Source organism: Taudactylus pleione, unplaced genomic scaffold, assembly GCF_031769625.1.
Source record: "Taudactylus pleione unplaced genomic scaffold, aTauple2 ptg000433l, whole genome shotgun sequence".
In the NCBI taxonomy this organism is placed as follows: Eukaryota; Metazoa; Chordata; class Amphibia; order Anura; family Myobatrachidae; genus Taudactylus; species Taudactylus pleione.
This window is the reverse complement of record NW_028284835.1, coordinates 1,103,243-1,125,487: the sequence shown is the minus strand read 5'-3', so window position 1 is coordinate 1,125,487 and position 22,245 is coordinate 1,103,243. Positions and strand designations below refer to the sequence as shown.

The window sequence follows — 22,245 nt, the reverse complement described above, 5'->3', positions numbered from 1 at the left end:
TGCTCCAGATTCGTCCTTGTTTATAACAAATTAATTGTGTTGACTTATTCTCGACAAGCCGAAGACTTGACTCTGGAGTTCAATATTAGACGTCCTGAAACTTCCCTGATATGACACAGGATAGCCCACAGCAGCAGTTACACAAATCACACATGATTTCTGATTTGCACCTTCTGGACAGATCTCTAATTCCACCTAGCAGTGGACAGCAGAAATGTCCTAAGAACCAAAAAATCAGCAAGTGAAAGCGCCGAGGGGGGGGGGGAAGAACAGTTGTGGTGCAAATCTGTCTTGCATCATTCTTTTATCGAGCTTTGTGTAACTGTTTTCTTACAAATATGTAAATACTGTTGAACACAGGCATCTAGTTACTAGTTTCCCCTCCATTTATTTTTGTTCTTTTGGTTGACCTTGCAAATTACGTTTTTCCAACTTTTTCTGCACTTGCTCTGATTGTGGTTTAAATTTTATGGAGTGAACAAGTAACCAAAGCATTTTTGTCGTAAAAGGGGTTGTATCCATGGAGCAGTCCTTAATGCTGTTTACCGTAACACTGGTTTATTGGTGGATGAAGCGTGATTTTCGTGGGTCTTTCCAAGTGTCAGAGGTCACAGTCAACACTTGGGTCACGTGACATGTAATATTATAGGATCCTGTCTTCCACTTGAAGATATTTTGCTGTGTGTGATTGATCATGTGAAGCATAACCCACAACACAAAGGAAAAGTTGGCCGCCATGAAAGCACTTGTGTACAAATGCCATTTCAATAAACAATGAAACCACATTTTCTGCTTTTATTTATTTCAATTGACAGCCTAAGAATAACTGCTTACCTTAAATACCAAATTGACCTTATGAAGAGGCATTGCGTATGTTATCTCGCCTTATGTTTTCATATCTATGTACCCGCCAGCATTTGTCTGTTTGACATCCTGTTGGAATTAGCTAGTGGTGATAGGTGGTTTGGGACTTTATTTCATTAGTAACCAATATTGCTGTTAAGATATGAATTCCCTATGTGAGCACTATATAACATTCACTTTAAAAAAAATCATTCATAGCCATAAAATCACCTACCCACATATTTATTTTGCCCAACAATGCTGCTTTTTAGTTGCACAGCAAGCTAAGGGTGCATTTATGCTACTGGTGCACCAGAAGACTTGGAATGTCTTGACGCCACTGGAGCACCAGAGGACCTGGACCGTCGATGTTGGCGCACCTGGGCCGTCGATGCTGTTGGAGCACCGGAAGACCTGGGCCGTCGATGCTGTTGGAGCACTGGAAGACCTGGGCCGTCGATGCTGTTGGAGCACAAGAAGACCTGGGCTGTTGGAGCACAAGAAGACCTGGGCTGTTGATGCTGTTGGAGCACCGGAAGACCTGGCCTGTCGATGCTGTTGGAGCACCAGAAGACCTGGGCCGTCGATGCTGTTGGAGCACCGGTAGGCCTGGGCTGTTGATGCTGTTGGAGCACCAGTAGACCTTTTGCCTTTGATGCTGTTGGAGCACCAGTAGACCTGGGCCGTCGATGCTTTTGGAGCACAAAGGGACCTGGACAGTCGATGCTTTTGGAGCACAAGGGGACCTGGACAGTCGATGCTGTTGGAGCACTAGGGGACCTGGACAGTTGATGCTGTTGGAGCACTAGGGGACCTGGACAGTCGATGCTGTTGGAGCACTAGGGGACCTGGACAGTCGATGCTGTTGGAGCACTAGGGGACCTGGACAGTCGATGCTGTTGGAGCACTAGGGGACCTGGACAGTCGATGCTGTTGGAGCACTAGGGGACCTGGACAGTCGATGCTGTTGGAGCACTAGGGGACCTGGACAGTCGATGCTGTTGCAGCACCAGAGAACCTGGGTAGTCGCTGCTATTGGAACACCAGTGAACCTGGGTAGTCGATGCTCTTGGAGCACAAGGGGACCTGGGCTGATGCTTTTGGAGCACCAGGGGACCTGGGTTGTCGGATCACCAGAGGATCTAAACCTTTGGGGCACTAGAGGACCTGGGCCGTCGATCCTGTTGGAATGCCAGTGGACCTGAACTGTTGATGAGAGGTCTTGGGATTTAATGTCATTGCTGTGGCGCCAGACTATTCCAGTATGTATTGATGCTGGTGTTTACCAATTTAATGTGATTGTGTCTTAACCTATAGTTGTAACAGTCTTTGTTAAAATAAAATATATAAAGTTGAATGTAATAGTCTAGTTACCCGTGTGCCACACAGAACCCTCCATTTAATCTATATTTTTGGCCCTTCTGTAATTTATTATTCTATTGGTCAATCATGTAAATCGCATAATATCTTTTTCTATTCTATGCAGTGGTGCTGACTGATTAGTTTCATCATAAATGAAGTCATACCCATAGGTCAGCTTATTCTTGCTGTTCACTGTAACATTTGCTTATTGCCAGATTGGTGGATGAACAGTGATTTTGTGGAACTCTGCAAGTGTGCGCTTTGTGGTTTCCGCCAACCTTTGGTAGACATGACATGTAATACTGTAGGAACCTGGCTCCCACCAGAGGATCATGTGACTTTTAAGCAACAGTACCCAAATGAAGTCAGCCACCATGAAAGCATTTTGAACAAATATGATTAAAAAAAAAAGACCATGCCAACACGTTTTCTGTTTTTATTTATCTGCATCGACTTCCTAAGAATAACTGCTTCTCTTAAATACCAAATTATCTTAATGAAGAGACATCGTGTGTTACGAATAGAATAGCCTTATGATTTTATATCGCCAAACCTGCCAGCCTTTGTGTATGATTGACGTCCTGTGGCTGCTTATGGGGGAGGAATGTTGGTATCGGCTGGTGATTATTATTATTATTACATTTTATTTATAGGGCGCCACAAGTGACCCGCAGTGCCATACAAACAGTGAAGGGGACACAGAACATTACAATACATTAACCAAAATATAAGCACAAGTAACAATTAGTAACACAATTCTCCATACACAGTACAGCTGTGAAGATGAAGGCTGTCATAGAAGTGCTAGAGAAGAAGGCTGTGAGACAGTGGGGAGGAGGACCCTGGTGATTGTTTGGAATTACATTTGGTTCGGGACCCATCTTGTTATGATCTGAATTCCCAAACCAACACTATGTAATTCATTTTAAGAGATCAAATAGCCAATAAAATCACTCACATCCCAAATTTACTTTGCCCAGCAATTCTGCTTTAGTTGCACAACTACCTAAGGGTGTAATAATTCTGTCGGTGCAGCGGAATGTTTGGAAGTTTTGACGCTACTGGAGAACCAGGGGACCCGTGCTGCTGTTAGAGCACCAGAGGACCCGGGACGCTGTTTGAGAACCAGGGACTCTGGCTGCTGTTGGAGAACCGGGTGACCCGTGCTGCTGTTGGAGCACCAGAGGACCCGTGCTGCTGTTGGAGAACCAGGGACTCTGGCTGCTGTTGGAGAACCAGGGGACCCGTGCTGCTGTTTGAGAACCAGGGGACCCGTGCTGCTGTTGGAGCACCAGAGGACCCGGGACGCTATTGAAGCGCCAGACTATGCCACTATGTCTTGATGCAGCTGGGATACCAGTGAATGTGAGGGTGTCTTGACCTAGCTTCCGCAAGGATATTTTGCTGTGCATCGCTCATAAGCAACATTACCCACAACACGATTGAAGTCGGCCACCATCAAAGCGCTTTGTACAAATACAATTCAATAAACAAGATAATGCAACCACATTTTCTGTTTTTTATTTCTCTCGGTCGACAGCCTAGGAACAACCACAATACACATTGTTCCTTTTGTATATTGGTCATTGTGACTATCGAGCTGGGGGAGTACTTGGTCTGTATGTATGTATGTGTTGAAACTATGAGGCAAGATTATATTTTGGCTTTCCTGCTAGCATTTCTCTGTCCTGTGGCTGCAAGAGCCATGCTGGGATTAGCTAGTGGGGAAGAGTTGTTTCGGGATACCAGTTAATTAAGCAGTATTGATATTAAGAAATGCTCACTTTTATGATAACCAGTAAAATCACCTTAACACGTTTCCTTTGCATAGCAGTGCTGTTTTTAGTTGTGCAACTACCTAAGGGTGTCAACTCCAGTGCATTTGGCAGTCTTGATGCTGCTGAAACACTAGCAGACATATGGTGTATTGATGTTTCTGGAGCAGCAAAAGACCTACAGTGAAGCATCAGAGGACATATGGTGACTTGATGCTGCTGAAGTACCAGTAGACCTAAAGTGGCGTGACACAGCTGAAGTACCAGGCGATGAGAAGGCGGTGTGATCTCGTCAGAGCACCAGTGTGATGCAATGGAGTTGTTAGGTCATTGGAGCACTGAGAGGATGCTTGTGCATCTCAGAAGTTCTTGGAGCACCAAAGAATGAGTGGTTGGAAATCGAGCAGACTTGGAAGCTCTTGACACGTTTTGAGGCGTTAAACCTTGATACTTTTGACAAACTTTATAGGCTGAAATGATTTACCTGGTACAGGACATTCACTTGTGGGAAAAAAAAAAAATACATACAAGACAACTAGGCAGACTTTCATCTGCCACCCAGCAGTGGTGGACATCTATTTAGAGGAAATTGTAGAAATGAAAAGGATCCTGTTTTGGTAACAGCAGAAGTCATGAGGTTAGAGATGCGGGAAGAAGATTCACTTAGAAGGACCAGGAGAAAATTGACAGTTTTCATTACTTTTCAGTCAAGTACTTGGAATGGTTGGATGGCAGGATGCGGTGGCATGGTGACTGCATGAATTTATGTTTGTGGTGATCATACATGTGCCAGATCTGGACATTTTAGTCTAAACCGTGGTGATCCATGTGCTTCAGAGTTGACCCCAGAGAGCTCTCATTGAGGTGGATCCATATAATGTCCCAATGAGTAGTAGTCGCTCTCATGAACCACCTGTCACTGTATATATTACCAAGTCTTTATTTGCATTTTATCACATGGTGTTTAGGAATCCAAATGGGCATGTGTACATACAATCTTACACCAATGCATCGCTGCATGTTGTACTTCACGGTAAATAAATGGACGTGCATTGTTTATAAAGAGTTGTCTAATACTTTTGGGCATGTATGGTCACCCCTGTCAGTTCCACATTTTGTAACTTTTTGAGCTAGGTGTATTGTCTTCTAAGGACCAGTGTGTTTGTTTGTGTTTTTCCCCCATACATTACACGTCACCTGTTTTCTGTCATAGAATGTTAATCTAAACACACAATAAGCTGCTGTCTGATGTGAAAGACAACACTTCCTGTCGCTCTCCTTGTGGATTCAGTGTGCGACACCAGCGCAGAGTCTCATCTAAGGCGTTCCTGAAACCATGTAGGTAGGTGACTGGATGGATTTTGGATGGTGGTAGCTTTGTTTTACATCCCCCCCACCTCTCGTAGCATTTCCTGTACATCACAGTGTGGGGGTTGTTTTAATCTGTAAGGTGGAAACTAGCGGCTGACAGTCTGGTCCATGGGTATATGAGGAAAGTCCTGAGGACAAACCGCACCACTGGTGTCTGATCTACACGCTGGCTCCACATGTATGTCTGAGAATGACCTGTGAACCTTTATGAGACTAACTCATCTTAGAAATGCCATGGTACATGAAGATATTGCAGAACGGGGGGGGACCTATTCTTGTTTTATATCATGTTAAATAAAATATTTCACATTGATTTGTGTCTCTGGCTTTGTGTTATTTTAGGTTCCAGCTGCTGTGTAAGACGTGTAGTGTCCTGACATACTGGGCCTATACATAGCATGAACGCACTGAAATCCACTTGTACGGGTTCCGTATCATACATGGGGCCTGATTCGGAACCACATTCAAATGCTATCACGGCTGCTATCTCTTACAGATCACAATAGCAAAAATATGCTGATATCTTCAAAGCCTCCAAGGGCATATGGACGCCCAATCCTGCCTACTCATATGCCCAATGGGTAACAATCGCTCCACTTCCGTGAAACTTCGACTTCCGGATCTGAATTAGGCCCATATTGCCATAGGGGTTGGGGACAAAGGGACTACTTCTACACTGGCAGGTAATATTGAACACCAAATCGTTATTTACAATATATAATACATTTATTTGTGGGTGCTGCCGAAGACAAATATTTTTGAACATAGGAGAAAAGTAATGGTCTTTTTGCCTGGCACACAAGAGGAGAAATACGAAATGACTTTCTTCTTCGGGGTCCATAGGGCTCCACAGGGAGACCTTGGGGTGTATATGGTTGAGGCACCAAGCTTTCAGCTTCCAGGATGCATCGGTCCATCCCCCTGAGCCAGAGGCACCTCAGTTTCGTCGGTACACTGCTGAAGTCGGGTCACCATTTTGCAGTGGGCTGCTTAGGCAGCCCAGATGGCTTTATTTTTATGTTTTGTTTTTATTTGTAGTTTTTCTGCTGAGCGGGTAGCAGCAGATTGTCCACAGGACATCCCGGGGACCTTGCTAGACTAACCCAAACTGTATTCCGGACACAAGGGGACAGGTAGCGGTGACCCACGCATTGGCAATCTTACTTCCAGTCTCTGGACGGACCGGAGGTGCTGAGTGAACACAGGCTTTGTCCACAGTGATCCACTAAACCACCAGGATACATATGAAGCGAAAATCCAGCGTCCTGGTTAACAATCAGCATGGAGAGGTCAGATTTCCCAATTAAAGCGGCCCCTCAGCTCAGGGCGCCATTCCCTGAGCTGCTCTCCTGACCACGCCCCTTAAGAGGTCTTTGGCGGCCATTTTCTCAGGCTCAGCCACAGCGCTCTCAGGAAAATGCTGAGTCTGGTCCTCCTACATTCCTCACCCTGGAGTCTGGTTATGTAGCGCTATAGCCTTACCAGATGTTGAGTCTCTGACCACAGAATCTGTGTAGTTGATTGTAGTGCAATTCTGCAGTTCTTTTGTATTTCTGCATTATATGTGACTTATGCTAGCGCTGCCTGTCTGTATATTTCTCTATACTGTCATTATATACCTTTCCTTTTTTTTTTTCCTTACTTTGCCCTGACATACAGGTGTGTGCAGGGTTTTCCTGTGCCTTAAATCTCTTGTATTTGTGAGGGTTGTCACTGCTATATTTGTGCTGTGCGCTCCTGCAGCTAGCCCAAGTATAAGACAGGATCAGTATATTGTATTCCTACTTGTATTCTACATATCTAGTGGTTGCATTATACCCAGTGCCATATTGAGTGCTATACTACTCTGCAGCTATGTCTAGCAAGGGCAAGAGTAGCAAGCAAGCATCTGCACCCATACTACTATCATGCAAATTATGTGCTGCAGGATTAAGTGAGGAGGATTCGATACAAGATGGGTTATATGCTAAGTGTTATACCCCACCAGGCCCATCAAACCCCCAGCTCCTGCACAAGAGCCTCCTTGGGCTTCCGTTTCTGAGGTGCTAGCTACTATTGCGGACCGCCTAGCGGTCCCGGCTGTAATCCCCCCTATGAGGTTGTCACACCAGGCTGTAATTCCCCCTCTGGGGTTGCCACAACAGGTTCAGATTGTACAGGTACCTCCTGTTCCTCCCCCCCCCCCCCCCCCTCCATGGATAGATGTATTTTCTAGCTCAGTACAGAGCTTGGTGGCTATCTCTACAGCCTTTCAAACTATGTTGCAAGGTGAGAAGCCCTACCCAGTAAAACGTCTGTGTACTGTTCTCCTCACAGTCCATGCAGCTCTCCGATTCTGAGGAGGCAGAGGATGCTGATCTAACAGACTCCCCTCCAAGGGAGGAAGAGTCAGTCAAAAATTAATATTCCTGCTTTGGTGCGAGCTGTTAGATCCATTTTACTAATAGAAGATAAACCAGCCCCTAGATCAAAGAACCCTCTGTTTAAACGACAAAAAGTGGCTTCAGCAGAATTCCCTCTGTCGGATCAACTGGCAGACAACCTAGTAAGAGATTTCAGCCCCAAAAACATCTGACCTCCTGTTATCAATTTCCCACGGTTCATTGTTCAAAATGGGAGACCCCCTGCGGTGGATTCCCATGTTACGCGATTAAGAGCGCTACATTGTCTATCCCTACAGTATCCTCTCTGAAGGACCCTATGGATAGAATAGTTGAAGCTTGCCTTAAATCGATGTACAGTACTCTTTCTGTTGCTCATCCGACCATGGCTATTGCATGGGTGGCTAAAGTTGATGCACTTTAAGACTCCTTTTCTTTTTCCCTCAAATGCATCTAGGGATCAGATATCTTTCATAGCTTACATACACGATGCCGCTTCCTACTGTATTGGAGAAGAGAAATTGGATGCCAGTCTCCTAACTTCTAGAGTCTCAGCCATGGTGGAGTCTCCCCGCTCGTACCCTGTGGCTACGCTCATGGAAGGCCGATGCAGATTCTAAGAAGGACTTGGAAGTATTGCCCTACAATGGGGAAATCTTATTTGGCCCAGACCTTGACAAGATTGTAACCACATTGGCTGCATCAAGAACTGCATTTCTGCCTTTAGCGTCTACTACTACAAAGCCTCTACATCTTTTAGGTCCTTTTGTCCTCAGGAAAGCCTAAAGGTCAGTCCTTTGCTAGGCAGTCTGCTTCCACTAGGGCCTCCAAACCCAGGACCAAGCAGGCCTGGACCACCAGACGCCCTTGCTTCAATATCCAAGGACAAGCCCTCAGCATGATGTGACGGGCCTCCCCCTGCCAGTCAACATATTGGAACTTCGAGCTGTCTACAGGGCCCTCATACTGGCTCAGGACATACTTCATGGAAAACCTGTACAGGTACAGTCCGACAATGCCACAACAGTGGCTTACATCAACCATCAAGGAGGCACTCGAAGTCGGGCTGCAATGACAGAAGAGTCACGCATTCTGACATGTGCCGAGGGTCACCTCCCGGCCATCTCTGTGGTGTTCATTTCGGGAGTTCTCAATTGGAAAGCAGACTTCCTCAGCCGTCACGACGTGCATACCGAGTAATGGTCTCTTCACCCAGAGGTTTTTCAACTCCTAGTGACCCTCAAGTGTTTAGGATTTCCAGAGTCCTGGCCTTCCTTCAAGCTGGATTGGACCTTGGACTCCGCCTTGCCTCTGCTCTATCCATTTGGTTCCAGCGTAGACTTGCTCCACTACTGGGTGTCCTCTGTATACAACCTCCCTTTGTCCCTCCAGTGGCTCCATGGGATTTGTCAGTAGTTCTCCGTGCCCACCAATGTCCTCCGTTTGAAAACCTGGGATCTGTGGAACTCAAGTGGCTCACAGTGAAGACTTTTTCTTCTGACTATGGTGTCTGCTAGAAGGGTGTCGGATTTAGGAGCGCTCTCCTGTCGCTCCCCATTTCTGATATTCCATCAGGACAGGGCTGTGCTTCGGACTCGTCCTGGTTTCCTTCCACAAGTTGTTACTAGTTTCCACATTAATGAGGAAATTGTAGTCCCAGCCTTTCAATCACCAGACCTATCGGCAGGTGAGGCCTCCTTGGATGTGGTCCATGCCCTCAGGATCAACGTGGACTGTACCAGTTCTCTACGGAAATCAGACTCCTTATTTGTGCTCTATGGATTTCACATGAAGGGGTGGCCAGCCAACAAACAGACATTGGCTAGATGACTTCACATGACTATCTCGCAGGCTTACACGCAGGCAGGCCTTCCTGTTCTGGCTACTGTTACTGCTCAATCTACTCGCTTTGTGGGTCTCTTGTGGGCATCTCACCGTGGTGCCTCAGTTGAACAGCTTTGTAAGGCGGCCATGTGGTCCTCTGCTCACACTCTTCTGAGGTTCTATGCCTTCGATATATTTGCCTCTCAGGATGCTTCATTTGTACGCCGGATTCTCCTCTCAGAGCAGGAGCGTCCCCACCCTTGAATAACTGCTTTGGGACATCCCCAAGGTCTCACTGTGGAACCTATGGACCCTGAAGAAAATGTGTTGTGATAAAACTTGCCTTTGTTAACTTTCTTCGAAGTCCACAGGGCACCCACCCTGACGCACCTGGCTTCACATGTTTCTGGTCACCTGTTTCCTGTCTCCTACGTGAGAGTGTGACTCTTGTGTGTACCAGTCTTCCTTCTCTCTTCTCTTCCTCCGGCCTTTGGCTTGTCACGAACCGAGGTGCCTCAAGGGCGGGGTATAGGGGGTGGGCCTATGCATCCTTGGAGCTGAAAGCTTTAACTGCGTGGTGCCCGGTCCTCAACCACCACCTACACCCCAAGGTCTCCCTATGGACTTTGAAGAAAGAGTTAACAAAGGTAAGAAACCAGAAACCATAACTAATTTTTTTATAAATTTAAAACTGCCTGAAGTATTAAAAACGATAGATCATATATATATATAATTGTCATAAATAAGGAAATAAAGTTTGAAAATGTGATTAAAATATTATGGTCTTGCTGTCTTTTTTTCATATGTTATAATTTTATTTTGAATTAAACATTTTAATGTATTATGGGATAAAAGTATTCCCTATTACTGATGTGTGCACAAGCACGGGCTAATAGGGGGTATCAACTTTTCAGCAGTATATGTTAATCACACGCCACAAGTGTCTCTAAGGTTAAAAATTGCTCAGAAAACGTATTTTGATATAAGTGAGTAAAGTAATGGGGTTAAGGTTAGTAGTCGATATAACAAATATTAATATATCTTAGTCTCCCAAGTATTTTATCTTCGATCTTATTAATGTGGATCAAAGAATTAACACACAGTTTACTCATATTTCATCTGGTGTATTCATACTTCACACTTCCATAGGGGAGACAGGCTTAAACCATGGGTGGAGCAGGAGGAGTCCAGTGAACCAACTAGTTAAGCTTCTCCCAGCAGCCACGGTTCCGTTCTTAGCCTCAGGCAGGCCAGTTCAGTTTGGTGCCCTGCAGTATAGCAAGGTACATGTTAGAGGCTGTTCTTTTCATTTTCACTAATTTAATCTAATTTATTTTATTTTTTTACTATGAGTGGACAGCGCTTGAAGACCTATAGGACGCCCGCACTGGCGAGCTGGTCAGTGACATCAGCCGGTCCCCAAGCACACTGGTCCCGCAGCCAGACGTTGGGGAAGGGAGCACGGATGGCGCTCTATGGTAAGAGTGTCTCCCTGCTTACAGGGATCCGCGCTGCAGCAGCTGTTAACGCTAGTGTGGGAGACCACCAGCGGTGCTGACCGTGGTCGCCCAGGCAGCCTGGCGCCTCCGCTAGACAACCAGGGCACAGGCAATGGGGCGCTTCGTTAGAAGTAGCCATTGCTCGGGGGGATCTAGTTCAGCAACAGAGATTCTACTTCTCTCACCTCCCAACTGAGACACAGGAGCCATTTTACCCTGTGCTTCAGTCAGTCTCAGTAAAGGGCTCCTGTATACCTATTCCTTTGCAGTCAGGTCGTACATGAAGCTCCTGATTGTTGAGCATTAATTGCCCATTGTTACAGCATTGAATGTTTCTGTGTGCATGTATTTGTGTTCAGAAGTACATTTTATTTCTAAATTGTCTTCTGACAGTTTAGTAAATCCCTAGCCTGTAAATCCCTGCTATTGTGGGGTGAGGACACATTCATTGCACTCCCCCCTGTTATTGCACATGGTAGTTTACCTGTGTGGGGACTGCCTTGTATTGCTTACCATGTTTTCCAAGAGCAAAGCACCCAGGGATGGGAGTGCTTCACTGTTGTGTAACTGCAGGGTTTGTACCTCTGTACATTTTCCTCAGGCTCCATACCACGAGGGTCTCTGTGTCTGGCGATTCGCAGCAAGAGTGTCCGTCAGCCACGACTTCCACCTGGAACTGGCCTGGACTACCTCATAGGTAAGGTTGCAGTTGAACATCCTCTGTAGTGTCAGAATATCCATCACAATGACTGTCAACCCCAGGGTCTGCTGCCCCTACTGGTATCACTAGCTGGGTATGTTAAAGAAATCTGCCTTAGAAGCCATGGATGCAACCTTTCTTGCTTAAGCAGAGGCTGGACAGGAACCGCACTTAAGGCAACAAGCTAGATAATGCTGCATCCCTGTCCGGTAATCTGAAGTTCCTCAGCTCACTGGGACACTGTCCGATATGTCAGGCAAGACCTTTGTCTATTCCATACTGCAGCTAGATGTAGCCGCTCAGTTTATCAGGATAAAAGCGGTTTGTCGCTTCAAAGTTGCAGAGGCCTATGGCATACCTCCTTGAATATGCCTGATATCGTCTGATCTCGAAAGCTAACCAGTACTTTGATGCATGGGAATACCAGGTGCGGTAGGCTACAGACCCCTAAGACTAGCGGTTCGGTTTTCAAGCTTCAGTAGATGGTTTCTGCGGAATTCCCATCTATCGCGCAGCATGTGGACCTACGGAGGGCTCGCCCTAATAGTCACCTCCCCTTCTAAGCACATTGCTTCCTTCAATTCTCTAGCTCCCGTGGACCGGGCATAATGAGCCACCGCCTCTGTGGATGCTCACCTGGCCCGCCTAGTCAAGAATGATACCCTTCCTAGTCCAAATTTAGGATCCGACGGACAGGACAATGGAATTTTCCTCAAAAAGGACTTATTCTGCAGACGCTAATGCGCATTCATCCCTGACTTCTGCTTGTGTAGTTAAAGCCATTGGCTGTTGGACGGATGCTCTTTAGGAGTGCCTCAGCTCAGTTTCCCATTGGAAAGAGCTGCGTCAGGTGGAACATCAGAGAGTGCCCTCTTTTATATAGGAGGGGCAACAATAGCTACAGGTGTCCTGACTTCAGGGTTTCAATATCCTTGGTGACGGTTAGATGAGCTCTCTGGCTTCATTTATGGCAAGCTGACAGACTTTAGTACAGGGGATCTGCCGCTTTCAGGTCATTCACTGAGATCCTGTTTTGGACAGGATTGTAGCCACAATGATGGCATCCAGGACAACCTTCCTCCCTTCTGTTACATAGGTCCCTAACTTAATTTTCGCTCCTTTCCTCGGAGGTAAAGACCAAGGGCCAACCTCTGTCAATGCTTACTCTTCCAGGCCCTGAGCTAAACAGCCCAGGTCTACCTGTTATCCTTCCTCCAGGCCTACTGACAGGCTTGCGCTTGACTAAGCAGACCTACACATGGGGGGGGGACCCAGCGCAAGAGGCCGGCTTTTGCTGTTTCCATCACCTGGATGGCTACCGCGCAGGATGCCTGAGCGGTAGCCCATTGACTTTTAACGAAAGTCATGGTAAATCATTTACGCGCAGGGGCATCAGGTTTCTACCTTCTCTAAACAACCTGATCCTTTCCCGGTCTCCGGATGTTCTCAAGGATCACACCGGTCTCTCCAGTCCCTCGGAAAGCTCATTTTTGGATTGTATTCCACCTGGACTTCATCGCAGGAGATGTACCATCTGGGGGGGGGCCTTGCTGGATTACAAGGTACAGAGGGTGGTCTTACCAGAAAAGCTTGGAACCTATAGGCCAGGAGTCATCGCTGAGTGTCAATACACTCTTACATTCAAATCCTGGGCTCATTTTGTCTCCACATTCTTCATGGCGGAGCGTGCTCAGTTTCACTCCCGGCCTCTTCAGATGGAGGGTGGTTTCTGTGGAACAGATCCCACCAATAACTCTCACCTTCCTGGGAGTTTTGTCTCTTCCTCTTGTTTTCCATACGTTCCACTTAGACAGTGGTCGCCTTCTTCAGTATTCCACACGGGGTACAACCTTCCAGGGTCCGTGAACAACTTTCGTGAACCGGGTGCCGTTCAACTTTGTGGATCTCTGAACAATCTTCAGAGCTCTCTGCCTGGCTCCGCTGCTACTACAGCAATGGTCCAGATTTCATCCGATAACGTGACTGGCATACTCCAGGAGAGTCACATTCTCATTATGGCAGTGTTTCAGCATCCTCGGCCACCTGAGCATCTCCCCAGGCAAATGGGGTCTTTGTCCAGATGCCTTTTGGGTCCTAGTTCTTTGCTGATAGTAGCCAGACATCGCCTTGGTTGTCATCTCTGCACAAACAGACTACCGAGGTTACTGCTCCTGTACCAGGGTTCCGGGAGCCCTTTGAGTGAACTTCTTGCCAGTCCGGCAGTTCATTCTCTCATGTCTTCCCTCCGATTTTGTGGATCCTGCGGGTCCTCCATAGGCTGCGGTGGGAGGGAGGCATGCTAATCCTGGTTGCCTCCTATGGGTCTTGGTGAGTTGGTCCGCAGATCTTCTATCAACGCTCTGCTGTATCTTCCTTGTGACCGGATCTTCTGTCTCCGGGCCCGTGCTTCTATCTGTATCTGGCCCATCTCGTTCTTGACTCTGTCTTGAGCACTTCAGAATTCTCCAAGTCAGTCATTCGTACTATGCTGTTTGCCCATAAGTTCTCCTCTGCAAGACTTTGTCACTGCTTGGGCGGATTTATTTTGCTTGGTGTTCTGACTGGAATTTTATTCCTCTACCTTCTGCAGGTGGGGCTGAATTGTCCCTCCACCTCTCTGATGCCTGACGTACGAACTCTCCAGGTGTTCTCATCGGACGGTGTTGTCCAACGGGTCCTTGGACTTTGTCTTTGGTGCTTCGAACTCTTCGTGCCCTTGGACTCTGCTTACATTTGTTTGCTTACACGGATGACTGCTTTCATGCTCTGAGTGTTTCTCTTTAGTGCCTTGCCTGTCCCACCCCCCCATTGGGGCTTTTTCACTGGGATCGGGCTGTTCTTTGAATTTGCTTAGGCTACTTTCCTACGGTAGTCCTTCATTTTCTATCGCTTCTCGGCCTTTGGCTAACATCCAGTGTAGTCTCTGTTCTTATCAGTTTAATATCTGATTCGCCCCCTATCTGGGGGTTTTATATTGAATGGATTTTTAGAACCGGGAGATGGAAGAAGAGCTTTCTCTGTCCACTCCATGCATTAACCGGGTATTGCAGTACTTTCTGGACCGGTCCTCGGGATCTTTGTGGTTAGGACTCCACATGGGACTTAGCCAGTTGGCTCCGTTTGATTCACATTTCGGCGATGGCGGTCCTTTTTGTTCGGTCTTTACAGTCGTATTTTATTCACCAGATTGAGTTTCTTGGTTGGCTCGCCAGAGGTGCCCTTGGCTGAGCAGGTTTGTGGAGAGGCCCTATGGTCCTCTGCCCATACTTTATTCTGGTTCGGTTCATTTGACACCTTCGCTGCCACAGAAGCGACTTTTGGCCGAAGGGGTTCTCAGCGCAGCTGCGGCGCGTCCCCTCCCTTAATGGGACAGCTTTAGGATGTCCCATGGTCTAAGCCTGTGTCCCATATGGAAGTGTGAAGAGGAAAGGGAGACATGTCTTGCCTGTTTTTTTACTCTTGTTTCCAGTATTCCTTTCGCGTTTTGCACCCTATACACATGGTATAAGCCTGTGTCCCCTATGGAGTTCGAAGCTTGGGCTTGCTAACTAAACTGGCCCGCCTGGGGACGGGGTATAGGGGGGGGGGAGCAGCCAGGGCTGCTGGGAGAAGTTTAACTAGTTTATGCCCGGACTCTTCCTGCTGCACCCTATACCCATGGTATAAGCCTGTGTCCCCTATGGAGTTCGAAGAAAAGGACTTAACCAGGTTAGAGAAGTCGTCTTTTTAGCCATATTATAAATATATTTGGTGTGCATATTAGGGTACAGTGTATCACTGTGTTCTGCAATTCATTTTTGTATACATCACACTGTACCAGAGCACGCATTAGATATATAATCTGTTTATTAGCGTCCAGTGCAGTCTCTTATCTCTGCAAGATTATAATTCTAAGAATTATTTGTGGCTTATGGTAAATAAACCAGTATTCCTCTGAGTAAGTTTAATAATATATATAAATTTAGATTATATAGCCCATATTTAGCACTGCAAGGTTAACAGTATGGATGTTTATTGTAGGAAAATTGAAGATATAAAATGGATCATACTCAGTATATCCCACTTAGATGTTTGGAAGCAATTCATATGTATTACAATGTTACATATGAATCGCTTCTAAACAATAATAATGACGCTATAATGAGCGTCCTGTTACACTTACTCCCAATCCCCCTAAGAATGTACACTCTTCACCATTGTTTATTAGACCCTCCCCTTTATTTCTATACTCCCCTTTTTTCCTCTCTGCGTCTGAATGCGGCCCTCCCTCCAGCCCTGGTCACTTGCTTTCATGCTCGGCTCAGAGATTTTGTTCATTGTGCCCCATCTGGAATGCAAGTGCTCATCTTGTCAATCTCCACCTGTCTTCCCAGCTTTAGACAACTTTTTCTTAATGTTTACCGGCTTTCCTCATAACTCATTTCCTCTACTCCACCTTGTATCCTTCCCAGTTCACCCACCAACTGTTCAGCTCTTCCCCTTAGTGTATAATCCCTCATAGGAAGGTCCCCTTCCCTCTTGTCCTCCCCCTAGCCCTAGATATGTCACTGGTGCTCCACACTAGCTGTGTCTTAATCCTCTTCAATTATGCTATTTGCTTGCTCTTATGGGTACAGTGTCACTGAGTGCTCAGTTATCCCCCCCCTGTAGTTCCCCAATGCTTGCTCTTATGATGGGTACAGTGTCACTGAGTGCTCAGTTATCCCCCCCTGTAGTTCCCCAATGCTTGCTCTTATGGGTACAGTGTCACTGAGTGCTCAGTTATCCCCCCCTGTAGCTCCCCAATGCTTGCTCTTATGATGGGTACAGTGTCACTGAGTGCTCAGTTATCCCCCCCTGTAGCTCCCCAATGCTTGCTCTTATGGGTACAGTGTCACTGAGTGCTCAGTTATCCCCCCCTGTAGCTCCCCAATGCCTGCTCTTATGATGGGTACAGTGTCATTGAGTGCTCAGTTATCCCCCCCTGTAGTTCCCCAATGCCTGCTCTTATGATGGGTACAGTGTCACTGAGTGCTCAGTTATCCCCCCCTGTAGCTCCCCAATGCTTGCTCTTATGATGGGTACAGTGTAATTGAGTGCTCAGTTATCCCCCCCTGTAGTTCCCCAATGCTTGCTCTTATGGGTACAGTGTCACTGAGTGTTCAGTTATCCCCCCCCCCCCCTGCAGCTCCCCAATGCCTGCTCTTATGATGGGTACAGTGTCACTGAGTGCTCAGTTATCCCCCCCTGCAGCTCCCCAATGCCTGCTCTTATGATGGGTACAGTGTCACTGAGTGCTCAGTTATCCCCCCCCTGTAGTTCCCCAATGCTTGCTCTTATGATGGGTACAGTGTCACTGAGTGCTCAGTTATCCCCCCCTGTAGCTCCCCAATGCCTGCTCTTATGATGGGTACAGTGTCATTGAGTGCTCAGTTATCCCCCCCTGTAGTTCCCCAATGCCTGCTCTTATGATGGGTACAGTGTCATTGAGTGCTCAGTTATCCCCCCCTGTAGTTCCCCAATGCTTGCTCTTATGATGGGTACAGTGTCATTGAGTGCTCAGTTATCCCCCCCTGTAGTTCCCCAATGCTTGCTCTTATGATGGGTACAGTGTCACTGAGTGCTCAGTTATCCCCCCCTGTAGTTCCCCAATGCTTGCTCTTATGATGGGTACAGTGTCACTGAGTGCTCAGTTATCCCCCCCCTGTAGTTCCCCAATGCCTGCTCTTATGATGGGTACAGTGTCACTGAGTGCTCAGTTATCCCCCCCTGTAGCTCCCCAATGCCTGCTCTTATGATGGGTACAGTGTCATTGAGTGCTCAGTTATCCCCCCCCCCTGTAGTTCCCCAATGCTTGCTCTTATGATGGGTACAGTGTCACTGAGTGCTCAGTTATCCCCCCCTGTAGTTCCCCAATGCTTGCTCTTATGATGGGTACAGTGTCACTGAGTGCTCAGTTATCCCCCCCCTGTAGTTCCCCAATGCCTGCTCTTATGATGGGTACAGTGTCACTGAGTGCTCAGTTATCCCCCCCTGTAGCTCCCCAATGCCTGCTCTTATGATGGGTACAGTCTCATTGAGTGCTCAGTTATCCCCCCCTGTAGTTCCCCAATGCTTGCTCTTATGATGGGTACAGTGTCACTGAGTGCTCAGTTATCCCCCCCCTGTAGTTCCCCAATGCCTGCTCTTATGATGGGTACAGTGTCACTGAGTGCTCAGTTATCCCCCCCTGTAGCTCCCCAATGCTTGCTCTTATGATGGGTACAGTGTAATTGAGTGCTCAGTTATCCCCCCCTGTAGTTCCCCAATGCTTGCTCTTATGATGGGTACAGTGTCACTGAGTGCTCAGTTATCCCCCCCTGTAGTTCCCCAATGCTTGCTCTTATGATGGGTACAGTGTCACTGAGTGCTCAGTTATCCCCCCCTGTAGTTCCCCAATGCTTGCTCTTATGATGGGTACAGTGTAATTGAGTGCTCAGTTATCCCCCCCTATAGTTCCCCAATGCTTGCTCTTATGATGGGTACAGTGTCACTGAGTGCTCAGTAATCCCCCCCCTGTAGTTCCCCAATGCTTGCTCTTATGATGGGTACAGTGTCATTGAGTGCTCAGTTATCCCCCCCTGTAGTTCCCCAATTCTTGCTCTTATGATGGGTACAGTGTCATTGAGTGCTCAGTTATCCCCCCCAGTAGTTCCCCAATGCTTGCTTTTATGATGGGTTCAGTGTCACTGAGTGCTCAGTTATCTCCCCCCCCCCCTGTAGCTCTTGTATGGTCCGGTGCAGACATTTAGTGGCGACTTATACATAAAAGTTCATTTAATTTTGGCTCGCTCATCATTTTATTATCACTCCCTTCCCAACATATATCATACTGATGCCCCGTCTTGTTAAATTTAGTATAGTTACTATTAACCTTTAAGTTTAGTTCAGTGGAGCAAGCATCTCCATCAAGAATACATATGTATTATGTCGAGTTCAACTAAATTCTATAGTATCCGAGAGAATCCTAGTCTTTAGCTAGTTACACACTATAAAATAATTGGGCCTAACAGCTGATTTACAACCATTTGGCCCGGGAATTTGAGTGTGTGCGCTATGCACCGGAAGCGATGATCGTTCCTAAACCTCTGGTCCGTAGTCCTGCAAGACAATTATTACAGTTTATTTATAGGGTGCCATAAGTGGTCTGCAGTGACGTTCGTACAGTAAAGAGGACACAGAACATTACATTACAATACAGCAGGGATGGGGAACCTCAGGCCCGAGGGCCATATAAGGTCGCCGGAATAGTTTGGTCTGGCCCTCTGAGCTTTTTTCTGTTAGCCTCATCTGGCTAGTAGAATGCCTAGAATGCCACCCTGCAGCCAGAATCTATGTAGCCGTGCCGCCTCAGGCATTCTTGGGGTGCTTCAGACGGTCACACTGCTGTCCTTACAGCTCCCTGGAGCATCCTTGGGATGCTCCGGGCATTGATGTAATCACGGGCGATTGTGGCCCCACCCCCTCTGTGACATCACACAGGGGGCGTGGCCTGCATCAGGCCCGTCAATAATGTTATAAATATCAAAACGTCCCTCGGCAGAAAAAAAAATGTTCCCCACCCCTGCAATACAGTAACCAAAATCTAAACTACACAAGTAGCAATTAGCAACACAATTCTCCATACACAGTACAGCTCTGAAGGTGAAGACAGGCATAGAAGTGCTAGAGAAGAAGGCTGTGGGGAGGAGGACCCTGCTCCTAGGAGCTTACAATCTAGGGGACAATGCGACCATCTGTCTCACATTACTGCCTACAGTTGACGTGTGTAATTACATCCGCATTGATGTCACTTCTGTCCCCTCGTCTGAGAATGAAAGAACGTCGGTGAGATGGTCATGTGACAGTCTGCAGTGATCTAGTCATAGATTGTGTCTTCTATTTGCTTATCAGACACGTTTGTACACCTATATGCTTTATTCCACGTTTATAAATCCCAATATCTTCTGTTTATGCCTTAAAGTGAGTATTGTGCCAAACAGATGTGTCATACACACTTGCTGCAGTCCTGCTACACAACCCTTCTTGGAGTGCCAGTGCCCATGTGACTCAACTTGGCCCGGGCATCATCTTCACCCTAAATGGCATCCTGGTCACAACACTTGTATATCTGTGTGCGATGAGTCTTTGAATCTGTATGCAGCGATAATGCTGCTGCTTTTTGCCACGCCAAGTTCCATTGTGCCTTGTGTACAGGCTCCGTTGCACACAGATATACAAGTGCCGCATATCACATTAATCAGTGCAGTCTCCTGAAGCTGGATGTTGTATCAGTTTGCGACTAGGGCCCGTATTCAATTTGAGGTGAAAAGTGCAGACTTTTTGCCTGCTGTACTTTTCGCCTTCACCTGTTTTTCAGGTGGAAAAGTATCGCATGCGTGCCCGCTATTCACTGTATTCAATTTCCATGGATGCGAAAACGGGACCGGGTGAAACGAAGCGGTGAAAAAAAATGTCAATTTTCGGGAAATCATCCTTGGACCCCCCTAAAGATGTCCAGACATGGGGGATCACTATGGGTACCCCGTTTTTGCATGCTGAAGGGAAGTCGGGGTTTTTTGGGGAAAAATAACTGCACATCAAATTTGGGGTACATGAAAATGGGTGCAAGCATATTTTTACGTCCCTAAAATGATTTTTTTTAAATTCTGCAAAAATGCACCTGCCGCTACTCCCCCCAATGAAGAAAACACCTGCCGCATATATGGGAACCCCTCTGTTTACATTTAGCTATTTTAGAAGTTTGTACCTTATTTTATTTTTTTTACCCCAAAATGTAAAATATCTTTTTGGGATGTCCCAATTTTTTTTTTTTTACTTTTTTTGACATACATTAATTTTAGGGACTATTCCCAGGGGTGCAGGCTATTTTTTTTTTTTTTTTTTTTTTAAGCCTGCACCCCAAAACCCCAATTCTGCACTTTCTTTCGCCAGCTAAACACTGGAGAAAACTTATCTCTATTTTTTACAAAGACTTTTCGCATCGGCGAAAAGTCTTGGTAATTGAATACGGGGATGGTTACAATAGTCGAAAATTATGTCATCAGTGTGGAACTACACATATCAGCATGCCCTGCCACAGTTTTGCTTTTAGGTCACGCTAAAACTGTGACAGGGCATGCTGGGATGTTTAGTTCCACAGCAGTTGGATGGCAGCATGTTGAATGCCCCTGACTTGGATGATTGCAGGTGACCTGCTGATGTGTACTCTACACTACCCTATAGCAGTGTTGGCTAACCTTGACACTCCAGCTGTTGTGGAACTATATATCCCAGCATGCCCTGCCACAGTTTTAGCATGCCCTAATAGCAAAACTGTAGCAGTGCATGCTGGGTTATGTAGTTCCATAACAGCTGGAGTGTCAAGGTTAGCCAACAGTGCCTTATAGCATCTTAAGTTCTACCAGTAACAATAAAATAGCCTGCGTCCTGTGCTGGGCAGCCCTGGTATAGCCTAAATACAGGTTTTCTAACCGAACAAATAGTGTAAAAATGCAAATATATGTTTTCAAATATTAATGATTTTAATTTAAAAGTGGAAAGAGCAATGTAGCTCTGATATTACCACCCCAACCCAATGATTAAATGAGTGTCGTACAGTTGTGGTATGGCGCACTTATATTACCAATTTAAACCAAAGCCACTGATGGTTATCCTAGCCAATGCTATGTAGCACTATTATCTGTTTAATACCTAATACAAAACCCCTGGGCCGTAACTAGGGTAGTGTGACCAGTGCCATAGAACAGGGCACCGCAGGGCAGGGAGGCGCTGTTTGGATCTGTCAATTCTCCTATTTATTACCATTCTCGCTTGTAGCTTCCTCTTTTATCCCCAGCATCTCCTGGCCTCCCCTCTCTCTTCCCTGGCCCTTCCCCATGAGGCCATGACCCACTCTCAGGTGCACTATATTATGTCCCTATTTATCCCCAGCATCTCCTGGCCTCTCCTATCTCTTCCCTGGCCCTTCCCCATGAGGCCATGGCCCTCTCTCAGGTGCACTATACTATGTCCCTATTGATCCCCAGCATCTCCTGGCCTCTCCTATCTCTTCCCTGACCCTTCCCCATGAGGCCATGGCCCTCTCTCAGGTGCACTATATTATGTCCCTATTTATCCCCAGCATCTCCTGGCCTCCCCTATCTCTTCCCTGGCCCTTCCCCATGAGGCCATGGCCCTCTCTCAGGTGCACTATATAATGTCCCTATTTATCCCCAGCATCTCCTGGCCTCTCCTATCTCTTCCCTGGCCCTTCCCCATGAGGCCATGGCCCTCTCTCAGGTGCACTATACTATGTCCCTATTTATCCCCAGCATCTCCTGGCCTCTCCTATCTCTTCCCTGACCCTTCCCCATGAGGCCATGGCCCTCTCTCAGGTGCACTATATTATGTCCCTATTTATCCCTAGCATCTCCTGGCCTCCTCCTATCTCTTCCCTGGCCCTTCCCCATGAGGCCATGACCCTCTCTCAG

The 22,245-nt window shown here is 46.8% G+C and overlaps 1 non-coding gene across 1 annotated transcript; it reads left to right on the top strand.

Moving 5' to 3' along the window:
• The first annotated feature begins 14,640 nt into the window (after positions 1-14,640).
• LOC148505970 (U2 spliceosomal RNA) lies at positions 14,641-14,830 on the top strand. The gene has a single exon (XR_015869829.1). It is a non-coding gene; the product is annotated as a U2 spliceosomal RNA (small nuclear RNA).
• The last annotated feature ends 7,415 nt before the right edge of the window (positions 14,831-22,245 follow it).